The sequence below is a fragment of the Sturnus vulgaris genome, chromosome 5, assembly GCF_052056855.1.
Source record: "Sturnus vulgaris isolate bStuVul1 chromosome 5, bStuVul1.hap1, whole genome shotgun sequence".
Taxonomy (NCBI): Eukaryota; Metazoa; Chordata; class Aves; order Passeriformes; family Sturnidae; genus Sturnus; species Sturnus vulgaris.
The window spans coordinates 30323383-30337269 of NC_142247.1; positions in this window are offsets into that span (position 1 = coordinate 30323383).

Genomic DNA, 13887 nt, shown 5'->3' on the forward strand with positions numbered 1-13887 from the left:
TCATCCTCTAAGCAGGTCACTTTGTTATAGAAGTAGATCAGGCTGCTCAAGCAGGACCAGCCTTTCCTAAACCCATGCTGGCTGGGCCTGGTTCCTGTTGTGCCACATGTTCTGTATGATGGCAAGGTGAATTGCTCCATAACCTTTCCTGGTACTGAGATCAGGCTGACAGTGATCCACAGATCCTCCTTCCAGCCCTTTTTGTAGATGGATGTCACATTGGCTAACCACCAGTCACCTAGGACCTCCCTGGATAGCCAGGACTGCTGATAAATGATGGAGAGTGGTTTGGCGAGCTCTTCCACCAGCTTTCTCAGTGTTCTATGGGTAGATCCCATCCAGCCCCACAGACATGGGAGTGTCTAAGTGATATAGGAGGTCACTGAGCATTCCCTCCTGCATTATGGGGCTTTGTTGTGTTCCCTGTCTCTGTCTTCCAGCTCAGGAGACTGAGTACCCTGAGGACAACTGGTCTCACTATAAAAGACTGAGGCAAAGAAGGTATTAAGTACCTCAGCCTCTACCTTGCTCCTGTAGTGATCCTTGGCTCCAGAGCCCATCTGCCACAGCAGTCTGCCTCAAAGCCTTCACTGAAATGATGGATTCACTAGATTTGGAGGGACCCTCATCCCTCCTGGTTCTGCTGGTGCTGAGGCAGAGCTGCCTCTCAGGGCTCCAATGCTCCCCACTTGGGAACTGGGGTGCCTCTCTCAGCACTGTATTCAAGAGTTTGCTGGTTTAGGAAATGAAGTCACCCCCTCCTTTCATTATTTACTTATTTTCCCCTGAGGGAATAAGCAGGGGCTGGTATTGACCTGGCTTTTAATACAGCTTTCAGAGTCGTGTGCCTGCCACTGGCCATGGAAACAAACTAATGGACCGAGAGAGAAGGACTTTGCGTGAGAGGACACGGGCATTCAGGACACAAGCTGGGGTGGTGGCCTCCAGGAGAGGGGGAACCCTCATGGCTGGACACCCCCTCACTGATGTACAGCATCCTTTGGAGGCGAGTGGCAGTGCTTGGTGGGGATGAAGTGAGTGTCCCCTTAGCTCCTGGGAAACTCATCAATCACCAAAGATCAAGTGTGCAGAGATGCCAGGCAAGGATGGTGCACCATCCTTGGCCACGGGCATGCACAGCTGGAGTTGTTGGGACAACACAGGTCAGCCCTCCCTTCACACGGCAGGGCTCTTGTGGGAAAAATGGGACAAGATTGCAATAAATCTGAGGGAGGGAGCATCGTGCAGCCATCCTGGTTCCAGCCCCCTCCATGTGTCTGAACCTGATGGATGTTTTCATGTCATGTTTGGCATCACGGTGGAGAAGACAGTGAAGCATTGAAGAATACCCAGCTAAACCCCTGCTGTTCATAATAAAATTGCAAGAAAGCTTTCAGTGCTGTCAGATCATTAGAGAGGGGAGAGAGAAGGGGGTTGAGGGGAGGGGGCAGAGGGAAGGAGAGGAACAGCCAGTGCAGGAAAACAAAGGTGGTGAGTAAGTTTCTACCTATCAGACCTCCTCGTACAGCTGTGCTGCTGGTGCCACACACAGCCCCTCCAACAACATGGTGCAGCCACTCCAGTGTCTGTTCCTGCAAGCTGCACACGAGCTCACAGGCTTTGCTGATACACAGCAGCAAGACATCCTTCTGCACAGGTGCTTCTGCACCTGCACACTGGAATCCCAGAGCATTTGTGCTCAAGTAACACTGCAGGTGCCTACAAGTGTATGCCACACGTAGAGGCATAATCCATCCTACACCACAACTTTATCCCATAAATACCCAACTACATTCACAAAAATGCCACACAGCAGCGAGTGTCTCAACAAGTGCGTCTCTGGCCATATCTGGAAACTCCTTTATGCAGCCTGTAAAAAGCCACTGGGAGAATCCATGCTGGAAAACTCTTTGCCACAGAGAAGGCTTGACATTTTTAGGATTCTGCACATCAGCTGTCCAGGCCATTCATAACTGTAAACACAAGAAGTTTTTTAACTTTTGCATCAGGTAGGTGACACCTCCTTGCCCTGTGCTCTCCAGAGAAGATACCTTTAATGGGGGCATGATGTCCCTGGCGTCCTTCCCTCCTCTAGGATCTGATGGAGGGACTGCTTCCCTAAGACATGCCTCAAATCCCGAGGGACTGGCAGCTTGCTTTTCAGGAGGAAGACACTGCTTCGTTGTTTATTCAACCACAATCTATATTTTTTTCCTGTCTTACTTCTGAACATCTTCCTTGGCTCGTTATTGAAAGCTATTCAAATACCAGGAAGCTAATGGGGAGAGGAAGGACTTTTCCCCTATGAATAAGATCCAGGCACCGGTTCAGATCCTCTACCCCATGACAACTAACCACGCTGTTGCCACTCTTGCCAGCTCTCAAATGAATGTTGTTGTTTGAAATGACACTTGAGAAACTTTTTTTCATGTTTTATTTTTGGTGACACTTTTGGACAACCCTTTTGAAAAGAAATCATCGTTGGCACCTTTCAATTCACACAAAACTTGCTCAGCAAAACATTTTGATACATGCCTCAACTAAAAATATTTTTAAGAAACACAACAATAATCTCAATTGAGGAGAAAATAGGCTTGGATTTCCATTATTAGGAAATGATGCTGAAAATGTCTGTGCTTCTGAGCAAACATGTAAGGTTTTAAACAGCTTGGTTTTGTCCAAGTTTTGCCCAGGAGTGGATAGAGCACACAGCACTGCCACAGCAGCAGCTGTGCACAGGCTCATGGTCTCTGCAAGAATGCCTCCTCTGTGTTCTTGGAGCTTTAGCAGCTCTTCTTTGCCTCTGCAGGAGGGCCTGAGGTCTCTTGCAACTTTTGGACAGGCAATACTAAAAGTGGCTATGGCTTTAAATGTCACCACAAAAAAAAAAAAAAAAAAAAAAAAAAAAAAAAAAAAAAAAATCCAGGAAAAAAAGTCTTACTTTCCCAGGCCATTAAGGGCTTGCCCCCGCGAAGTCAATGGGACTTTTGGCCGTGGTAAGAGCAGAGCTGGGCCCTAATGGAGCACCACTATTGGAAAACCCCGCAGGGCCCGGCCCTGTGCTAAATCCGCAAAGATGGGATGGGCTGCGGCTGCATGCGCAGGAGAGAGAGAGAGGAGGGAATGCAGCCTGCTGGGATGCTGCAAACGTGGGGTGGTGCAGGGCAGCTGGGGCAACCTCGCTGGTGCAGACGGAGGGGCCAGGAGAGGGATGGGGATGCAGTGTCTGTCCGCAGCTGCCTGCGGCACGGGATCCCGCGGCCGGGGGATGTCACACCAACAGGGGCTGAGATGGCAGCCAGCTCTCGGAAGGGCTGCACCGGCTTCTCCTCCTGCCATGGTTGGCAGGGTGGGGGCCCTGCCCTTCCCAGCCCCGATGTGCTCTCGCTGCGCAGGGAGGCTGAGTGGCGCGGCGGTACCGGGGAAGCCCGACTATTGCCGGCCTCAGAGCACCATCTAGAGATGGAAGCAAGGCTGACATCCCTGCGGGTCCCGGAGTCAGAGAATCATAGAATCTCTTAGGCTGGAAAAGACCTCTGAGGTCACCGAGTGCAGCCCTTAACCCATGTCCACTACTAAACGGCGTCCCTAAGCACCATATCTACACATCTTTTAAACACTTCTGGGGATGGTGACCTCTCCACTTCCCTGAAAAACCTGCTCCAGTGCTTGACAGCACTTTCAGTGAAGAAAATTTTCTTAATATCCAAACTAAACCTTCCCTGGTGCAACTTGGCCATTTCCTCTTGTCCTATTGCTTGTTATTTGGAAGAAAAGGCCAACTCCCCTTGCTACAACCTCCTTTCAGGTAGGTGTAGAGAGTGATAAAGTCACTCCAGCACCTCCTTTTCTCCAGGCTAAACAACCCTGACTCCCTCAGACATTTCCCATAGGACTTGTGCTCACCCCCACAGATCCCAGCATCCTTGCAGCTCCTGACTCCCCAGGCTCACCCAGTGCTGCTTCTGGCCCCAGTGATGGTGGGCACTGTGGGGCCGAGGCCGACCCTCCAGATAGTGCCATGGGGCACAAGTGAGGTTCGGGGAAGGAAATGTTTGATCTGGAGTGAAAGAAACCTCCACAGCAGCATGCACATCACTAATGCTGCAATAAAGGTCAGCCCTCCTGACAGCCAAGACACAACTTTCACAACTTCCACAGAGTGGACACTAACTCTGAAAGCAGTGAAAACACTCAGATATGTGCTACCACTTTGATCCTTGTTGGGGACAAATGTGCAAAGCCATGCAAGCTCTGGGGAGTTAGATGACCTTTGTTCAGAGTCAGGTCCTTCTGGTGCTGTCTTGCTTGCCTTGTCTGCTTGTCCTTCAGTTTCTTCTCAGCTCTGTCTGGTTGCATATGCTCAATGTATAAAATTTGCTCCCTTTCTTTCCTATTTTTCTATCCCTTAATGGGACACATCCAACCTATGGCTGTAGCATGGTGCTGCTGCCTCTCCCATGGCCCAGGTGGGAGTAGCATGCCCTGATGGTGGGAGAGGGGCAGTGAAGTTGTATGGAAGCGATGTCAGGTAAAAGGCTTGCAATGTCCTGAGAGCTCTTCAGGCAACCAACCATTTTGTATCCCCTTGGAACAATAGACAACAACAGCCTGGCTTGCCAGCTGTAAGAAGACTCTGGTCCTGGGCTTCTTCCAGGTCCCAAGGAAAGCAACACCAGCAAAGCAGTCAGTGGGATGCCAGTATAATGTTTACCTTTGACCACATCCCTCCCAGAAAGGAATATTTAATGTGAGTGATGCCTCTGCTCTCTGGGCAGCCTGAGCATGTGGACCCCGAGTGACTCACTGTCCATATCAGGTCAGCCTGGAAAGAGGTAAAGTGCAGCAATGTGATTCCACTGCCCTGATGCCTGTGAAGAAATTCAGGATGGGCACAAGCACTATCTTGAAATAGTCTTTGTGACACAAGATATTTGAGCTTTAAAAGTTGGGGTTTTTTTGGTCTCTAAAATGAGCAGAATTATTTTGGTGCTGACCCCAGATTTGAAACAGCAAGTCTTGAAACCTGGGACCTGGCAATATTTGAGTCCCTGGCTATAGTGCGTTGAAAGAGTTGTTTGAATGTCCTGGCAGTACAGTCACTGAAAGTGTGCTATAGAGCACAAAGCCTCGTTACAGAAGCTGTATGAGCAAGAGAATAAGGAGCTTGAAATTGCTCCTGACAGGTGATTAGGAGCTCACCCAGCAACAGCCTCTGTGTGTCTACCAGGGGCCAGGCACAGGCCTGCACACCACTTCTGGGGTACAGAAGAGAGGAGGATGAGCTGGTGCAGGAACTCCAGAGAAGACTTTGAACGTGTTTATGGCATGACCTGCAGTCTCCACATGCTTCTCTCAGGGATAAGACAATGAATCAGTAAGAGAGTGGGTGCGAGCACATGACAGCCAGTGCAGACCTATAGCAGAACACTTGGTACCACATAGAATGATCTGATTAAATGTAAGCAGAGTGGAACCATCATTTAGCTCCAGGCTGCTCGGTTACACCATGTGCCTTTTGTTTTCTGGGATACAGCGTCGTGCTCACTAGCAATGAGACTGCCTTGAATAGAGAAACTTACGTGACCCCTCCAGGGTTGTGCGAGGCTGTAGGAAAAGCAGGGAAGAGCTGCAATGTAAACCAGCTCTGGAGCAGAAAGTTGCAGACATGGGGTGACTGGCTACAGGGTGGCAGGGATAAATAACAGGGTGACCTGGAGTGCCCAAGGAGTCAGCAGTGATCAGCAAGCCAGTGGGTGCCAATGGGACAGAGAAGCGTGAGGTCAGGGTGAGAGCAGCTGGCTGGGGCTGCTGCAGAGGAGGTACAAGGTAGAGCTGTACTGGCCAGATGAAGCTGCATGTTCCCTAGTGCTCTGTTTGAGACAGCTCTCCTGCAGCAGTCATATGGTCTCATGAGCTCAAATGCATTGTCAACTGTTAAGATGCAAGAGCCATTTGTGAAAAGCATGGGATTTTCTGACTTCTAGTAAATATTTTATGATTTTTCCCATGGAAAAGCCTCCAGAGTCCTCATGTTCTCCGTGGCTCCATTTTGCTTGTTGCTGCAGTCACAGGAGAAGAGACAGCTTCTGTTCTCAGAGAAAAAAGCAAATACAGGGGGACAGAAGCAGCTGACAGCAAGGCAAAGTAACTTTTCCAAGATCATGAAGCAGTCAGTGGCCAAAGGACAGATTTAATCTTCCACTGTGGGTTTAACCCATCACCTCCCTGTACAGCTAAAGAAGGACATTGGAAGTGATAAATGAGCCAGGAGCAGTTCCTAGACTGTCCCTGCCTATCCTGTGTCCACAGCTGCAGCAAAGCTGTTGCCAGGACATTGCACTTCTCCAGGTACACACACAACACCTATCACCTTTGTACCACTGCCTACAATTCCAAGCAGTAGTTCTGACAGACTGGGTGCTGTGCATATTCCCAGCTCAGACACCCCTAGCCGCTAAACATCCAGATGTAGGAACTGGGAGCCGTTGGACCTCAGAGCTTCCCCAAAAATAGCCTACATGGGGCCTTGCAAATACTAATCATCACCTTCTAGAAGTGAATAGGAGGCCATGGGAGGCTCAGATGAGCAAGTCTTGCAGTCTCTGATGAGCAACAGCATGATGTGAGGCAGAAACAAAAATACACAACCTCAGTCCTCCTAGGGAATGAGTCCCAGCTGCCTCTCATCCTTCGCTGTGTGGGACGGGTGGTGAGATGGCCTTTTGTTAATCGGTGCCCTGTGCCTGGTGTTCAGCTGGCGAGGACAGACTGTCCCTTCCAGAGAAACCCCTTGCATAAGAATTAAAGACGAGCTGGGCTGAGATGCTGAACTAATCCACCAGGGCATGTCGGGAAGACGCATTTTAAGCCATTCTCCCCGCCCTCCCGCCTTCCAGTGCATTGTTTATCTCTCCCGTTCCTTCCACAGCAGCACGCGAATTATTCTGACTGGGCCAGCTGCTTTCATAACCGCCTGCGTCCTGTCCCGTCCCCTCCGCCCCAGAGCCCGTCTGGGAGATGCTCATACATGGGAGGCTTTTCAACTACGGCCGGTTTGTGCTGCTGTGAGCAGCAAGCCCACGCAGACACCGCTCCCTGCTGTCCGCAGCGCCTGCTGCCTGTGCTGCACGCACATTTCACTACTACGGCTACGTGTTCAGTCCCCTGGCACACACACACACAGAGTCCCGCCTCAGGGACATCACAGGCTCCTTGCCAGCCCACTTTGCTCCTGTGGTGCTCAGCGAGCTCCTCGGGGTGCACAAAACTGGCACAGCTGTCACAGGCATTGGGAGCTACTGCTCCCCCGCAGTGCTGTGCTCCTCGCCCATTGTCCATCGTATCTGTGGGATACTTTGTCTCCCTTGAGCCTCACCCTTCCCACGGGGTTCATTCAGGCTTGCAGCTCACCCCTGCCACGGACACGCGTGTGTGTTGCACATACACACCTGGCGCTTGCCAGACACATGCTACACACAAATGGGGATCTGGGCATCATAGCATTGAAGGATAATTCAGTTTGAAAGAGACCCCAGGACAGCTCTAGTCTGACTTCCTGCTCAGAGCAGGGTCAGCAAAGAGGTCAAATGAGGTTGCTTGGAGCTTTATTTGATCTTATAAACTACTAGGATGGAGACTGTATAGCCTCTCTATGTAACTTTTTCCCACACTTGACTGCCTTTGAGAACAGAAAGGTCTTCTTTGTATTCAAGCTGGACCTCTCTTCTTTAAACTTATGTTCCTTGTCTCTCATCCTCCCACTAAGCACCACTGTGAAGAGCTTGGCTCTGTATTTTACCAAGACTCACAGGTCCTTTCCCACACAGCTGTTCTGCATCTATCCCCAGCCCACATCGTTGCCAGAGCCTCTTCCTTGCCAGGTTCAAGGCTGCGCATTTGCCTTTGCTGAACTCCCAGTGCTCCTGCAGGCCCATCCCTCCAGCCTGCTCATGTCCCTCTGACATCCCCTCAGGCATATCGACTTGTTTTCCCTCCAACTAAATGTCTCCTGAAAGCTTGGTGGAAGTGCACTCCATCACCTTCTCCAGATCATCAATAACATGTTAAACAGGAGAGGTCCCAGGACAGCCCCCTGAGGCATCCCACTTGGTACCAGCCTCTAGGTAGAGTACAACCCATTAACAATTAACTATTCCCTATGCCTGACCAGACAAATCTTTTTTGTGTCCATCTGCTTGTCCACCTATTGAGACAACACCACCTTTACTTGGATATCAGAACATTGGGAGATGGTGTTGAAAGCCTGGCTGAATTGGAAAGAAATTATTTCCAGTACTGTCCCCTCACCTATAAATCCAATCTTTTAATCAAAGGGTTCTTCAAGCAGACATGGTGCCTCCCCTGTGGCCCTTCATCTTGTCCAGACTGCTGGGCCAGGTCCTTCCACCAGCCTGTAGGCATTCGGCTGCCTTGGTGCCCAGAGAGCACTCAACACACAGGAGAACAGGATGAGGTTACACATCTTCAAGAGATCCTGCTGATTCAGCTCTGAGTCCAACTCCTCCCAAGGAACCTTGGCCCTGTCTTGTGGTTCTCTGATACATCTGCCCTGGCCTGACACAGCTCTGAAAGTGCACCTAAATATTCCTGTTTGTTTGTTTCTTTTCTCCATTAGATCCGCCTTTTTTTTTCTTCTTTTTTCTTTTTTTTTCTTTTTTTTTCACCAAAGCAAGCCAGCAGGGGTGTAATAAAGAGAGCCAGTTGCAAACAGACAGAGGCTGGGAATACCACGAGGATAAAATAGACAAGACTATATGGAAAAAAGCAATAAATGCACTTAATTACAGGTGTGGCAGGAACAGCTCCTATTATTAAGGTTGCCAACACTTTTAAGACCCTGTTTTCACTTGCTTATAACTTTGTCAAAGTTTCACCACCGGAGCAGAAATTTTCTATAGAGATTGTCTCAGCTGGAATTGGGCACATTTATTTAGTTCTTTCTGAAAATGTGGACCCACCACTAGTTTTCCTGGGCTAGACTATGTATATATATAGCCCAGGGGACAAAAATTGTGGAACTTATGGGCTTGGCCTTGGGCAGGACATCAGTTCTTGTGTCATGGAGGCTGTGTTTTGCCAGCTCTGTGAAACACTACTATTCTCTCGCACCAGCATGGACAAATTACATGGTTTTGCTAAACATGGAAAGAAGACTTGTCACAGCTTCACAGCTACAAACTTCTCAACCTTTGCTAACCTGCCCAACCCTTTTGGTTTCTGAGTCTGTCATGACAGCCTATGGGCTTTCCCAGGGTGGAGCACTGCAGGAGGAAACTGGGAGCTCCCTTCTTGAGCTGTTCTTATGCGTCACGCATTATTTGCATTTGCTCTGGGAAGCCTAATGGACAAAAGTCTCTGATTTGAGTACAGAAGGAATAAAACTCAAGGGAGAGAACCAAAAATCTGGGGAACAGCAAATGAGACTGGGAGGCAGATGAGACCATGGGCTGCAGGGAAATGCTGGGTCTGTTTGGGAAAGGGGCTATTGCCTGACAGCTGCTGTAATGACTTGGGATAGCTGAGCAGGAAGACTGGAAGCAGAAAGCAGGGCTGGCTGGGGGAGTGAGATGGGGAATAGGAAGAGCAAAGGCGTGGTGATTACTGATGGGGAGCAAGAAGAGAAGAGGAGGGGGGATTGTCAGTGAGATGCGGAGAGGGGATCAGAGGAATTCAGCCCATCTGCCTGGGTGGTGGGAGTTTCTAGTGACAGATGATGGAGGGGAGCTCCCGTCATCCATCCAACTGCAAAGGAAAGCTTGTACTGGTAATAGGGGGCAGCTTGTGTGGAGCAGGACAGCATGTGCTGGGAAGGCTAGGGTTGACTGGCCAAGCAACTGAGCCAGCCTGGTACTGTCTGGGCAGGATACTGGACCTGGGAATACAGTGGGAGAAGAAACAGGGAAAGGCAAGTGAGGTGGACCTGAAAGGGCGCAGTGGCTGAGCCCAGAGCCCAAGGCTTCCTGATGAGAAGAGAAATCAAAAGTGGGAAATCGGAGAGGGGGAACAAAGGAATGAGAGAGGCCAGCCATATCAGCTTCTGTTTCTGGGACTGGAGACATCTCCAGTGTCCGAAAAGGGTCTTCTCCCAAGTCTTCTTTCCAGCTCTTACTGTTCCTGTGCTGTTATCCCAATGCCACCCAACAGCACATGTTACCTCTTTCTAGTCCTGCTCCTTGCTGAGGACAACAGGCAATTGTTACTCTCTGTTATATCAAATACACATTTCTCATCACTGAGAAATGTCAGCACCAAGGCTGGCTGTACAACTGCCCTTCAATGTCCTCATGCATATGAATTATGGTCGAGTCTTTAATTATGTGGCCACAGATTTATTTTCCACAGGACACCTGCAGCACATAAGTTAGATGGTGTTCTGGATGAGTATGGGCTGTGTCATGAAGAAGGCTCTTTGCAGGGACTCAGCATCATCTCTTCTTTCTGTTGTTGTGTTGTTTTTTTTTTTTTCCCCAAAAGTGTGAAGACAAAGGAGTGACTCATTGCTGAGGCAGTTGTGCGCTGGCCTGGATCCTTGCCCCTGCTGCGGATTTCCTACCTGATGCTGAGCGAGTCACTCGCAGTAATCTTTTCAGAGGTAGCTATTAGCTATGTTTAATTTATTTTGGCATTTTGCTTTGTTTTTAGCCTTGTGCTATCCTGGGATCCTGATGTCTCATTTGTAGGAGTATTTATTGCTCCCTGCTGCATGTGAAGGGGGGCTTGCACCTGACTCTAGAAAATGCTCTAATCTGCAGAGCGCTCTGGTAAAGTACTCAGATCAGCATCCCCACCTCGCAGACTGCATTAGACCTTTCCTCCAGGAATGCTTGATCTTCTCTAAAATGCTGCTGTATGAGTATTGAAAAGGCAAATATATTATTATTATTAAAGCACTGAGAAACTAGGTGCATGTTGTGTAAAAGAGACCCTATGGACATCGATCACTGTTTTTAGAGTGGGGGCTGCATGTTCTGAATGAGCTCTGAGTCAATGCTTTGAACAACTCTGTCAGCCCTGTCAGATGTGTCGAGCCACAGACACCTTCCTCCTAGGTATCTTTGCTGTTGAATTGCAGGTGGCAATGTGTTTGTTCTTGCGTCTCATCTCTTCTTACTTTCACTGGCCTTGGAGAAGTAGAACTTCAGCACGATGTCAATGTTTTGTCTGGTCTTCCCCTGATTGCTCACACTTCCCTAGCACACACAAGTATCTCTGTGGCAAACTGACCTTGGTCTTCAAAGCAGTTTGTCCTTCTCCAGAGAGTGGGTGAAATGGGATTCTGCTCTTTGTTGATCAGGCAGAGCTGCCAAATGTGACCTGGCAGCTCTCTGAGGTCTGCTAGGTCACTGGAGCTCAGCTTTCCCATGAGTTTTACTAGGTGCTATGAATATCATATACCGTGACTCTGGAAGGCCACCCACCCAGCCGTGACACTGTGAATAAACAGCACAACTCTAGCCCTTCTTTTCTTTTCCTACCTGAGGAACGACATGGTGGGCAGTGGAGAGGTTGGCTGGGTGCCCAGTGAGGTATAGGTCTCTTGGGTACACCAGCCCACAAGATTCAGCTCAAGACACTTTGCCGTGGGCTTCCTCTACAGCACTGCAGTGAGAGCCCGAGGGTTTTGTGTGTATAGGACAGTAGCCAAATGTAGCCCATCTTCTGCTTGTCTGCCTGCAGCAGCAGCACTCCCTTTATCACCTAGGGATGCACTGACCACTTCTGAATCCTGGGAAAGGTAGACAGGAGGTGTCTCAGGTGCAGGGCCCCCAGTTGCTGAGCTGAGGGGCTTGGACTCCCTTCCATGCTCTTGCATCCAAAGATCCCTTCCTGGCAAACCAGGGAGACAGGACAAGGTGAGGCTTCCTGGGGCCTCATTCAGGAATGTTGTTTTGAATGTGTGAGCTGCACCTCACTGCTGGGTTTGGAGGGTTAGACAGCCTTCCACGTGCTGTAGTCTGAACAGACTCCTAGTGTAGCTTGTTTGGTGCCTAGTACAGTGCTAACCTGAGGGAATGTTATTCTTTGGAGAGGTGCACAGAGGAAAATGGTGCTGCAGCTACCCACCACTTTGATCACTGGGAGGAATGGAGATGGCCCAGCAAAGTTTGTGAGCATGGATTCTGCTTGTCCCTCAAATTTATTCCCTCTCTAACCCAACCCCGGCTGGCCTCTCTCTAGCTGAGATCCTGCTACTTGTGCCATATATAACAGTTTCCTTTTTCATACACTGGGGCAGAAGTTACCTGCTGCACTGCTGGAGCACTGGCATCCCTGATGGAGATGGGCTCCCTGCAGTACTGACTGCTACATGCATAGCCAAAATCAGCAGCCCCTGGCCCAGGCTCCCTAATAAATATTACTCCATAAGAAGAGGTGTAACTAGGCAATGCTTGGAGAGAGGTGGGTGTTAATAGATCACATGGCTAGCCAGCACTAAAAGCTTGATTACAATTCAATTAAGGGAATGTTTCTAATTAAAGAGTTCTTATTTTAAGCTGTCAATGATTAAAATAAAGGTAGCTGAAGTGTCCGTACACACTCCAATTTCATCCCCAAGGGCTGCATCTACTTTGGGGATTTCTTCAAATTCCCTCCTTCTGCCTCAGTCAGCAACAGGGAGAGTGTTGGTATGGCCACTGTCCTCCCAGACCTTGCACCCGCCTGCCAAGCAGTGTCACCCTAAACTCTGCTCCCATGAGGCATGCTGAGAACTGCTTTTCCTGGACGCTGATTCAGATCCATCCTTCCCACCTCTGTATCAGAGCCCACCTCTCTCAGTGCCTGTATGAGCCTGCCGCTTGCAGCAAAGTCACGAGTGGTGCTGGGCTTTGGGAAATCCCTACTCTGCTGATGTGCAGCCACTCAGGGAAGGAGAGCAACCCTCGGCTGGATCCAGCAATGGCTGCATATTATTACCTGCCTTCCCATCTGCTCACTGTTACATAAGCTGTGAAAAAAAAGAGGCTCAATGGAGCATGTGTAAGGAAAAGTCATTACTACGAAAAACTCAATTAAATTTTAAATTCTCCAAGTGCAGGCAAAGTTCTGTAACAAAGCAGGCCCAGTAGCGAGAGAGGGAAACAGTACTGGTTCCCAAAGGCTTGCATAAATGAGGAACAATTCCCAGGTCTCAGTGGACTGTCAAGTCAGTGCAGGCACTGTCTGCCAGTGGCATTCAGAAGGTTGCAGCCCCCCATCTTGGTACAACTTGGAGCCACGACTGTTCTCTGCAGCACACAGTGCCAGCACGGCTGCAGCTTCGGCCTCTTGGCACCGACAGCCCGTGCTTATATCGTGTGTTTGGAAGCTGACATCAGGGGCCCGGCTTAGAAGCACCTAAGGGCTCTTCTGGTATGGGTGTTCCTGAGTGTTTCCCCATCACACTTATCTCCAACTACAGGAACTGGGGCTCTTGACTTTGGGATGGCCGTACCAGAGCAGCTCCTGGACCTGGTAAAGCATCCTGGTACCTCCAAAGTTGGGCAGCATCTGGTTCTTGCTCCACAGGACCCTCTGTCCCTTCCAGCTCACACTACACTGGCCTCCAGCCTTTCCTGCAGTCCTTCTCCCAGAACTTTCAACAACACTTCCATCCTCCTTTGTACATTCAGCTCCAATCTCCCAGAAGCCCCAAATAGTTCCCCAGCATGGGCTCTACTCCTACACCCCTATATAGGTCTAATACAACCTGGCTGCTCCCTCAGACTCAGCTGGCTTTTGGAGGTGCACTGGGTCTTGCTGTGTCTACCTGGCCCCCAAACACCCCAGGATCTGGGGGGTAGCCCCAGCTTTGCACCCATCTGTTGGTTTATGTGTGTGCTTCCTCATGCGTGTGGATTTGCAGGTGCTTCACCCAAGGGGCGT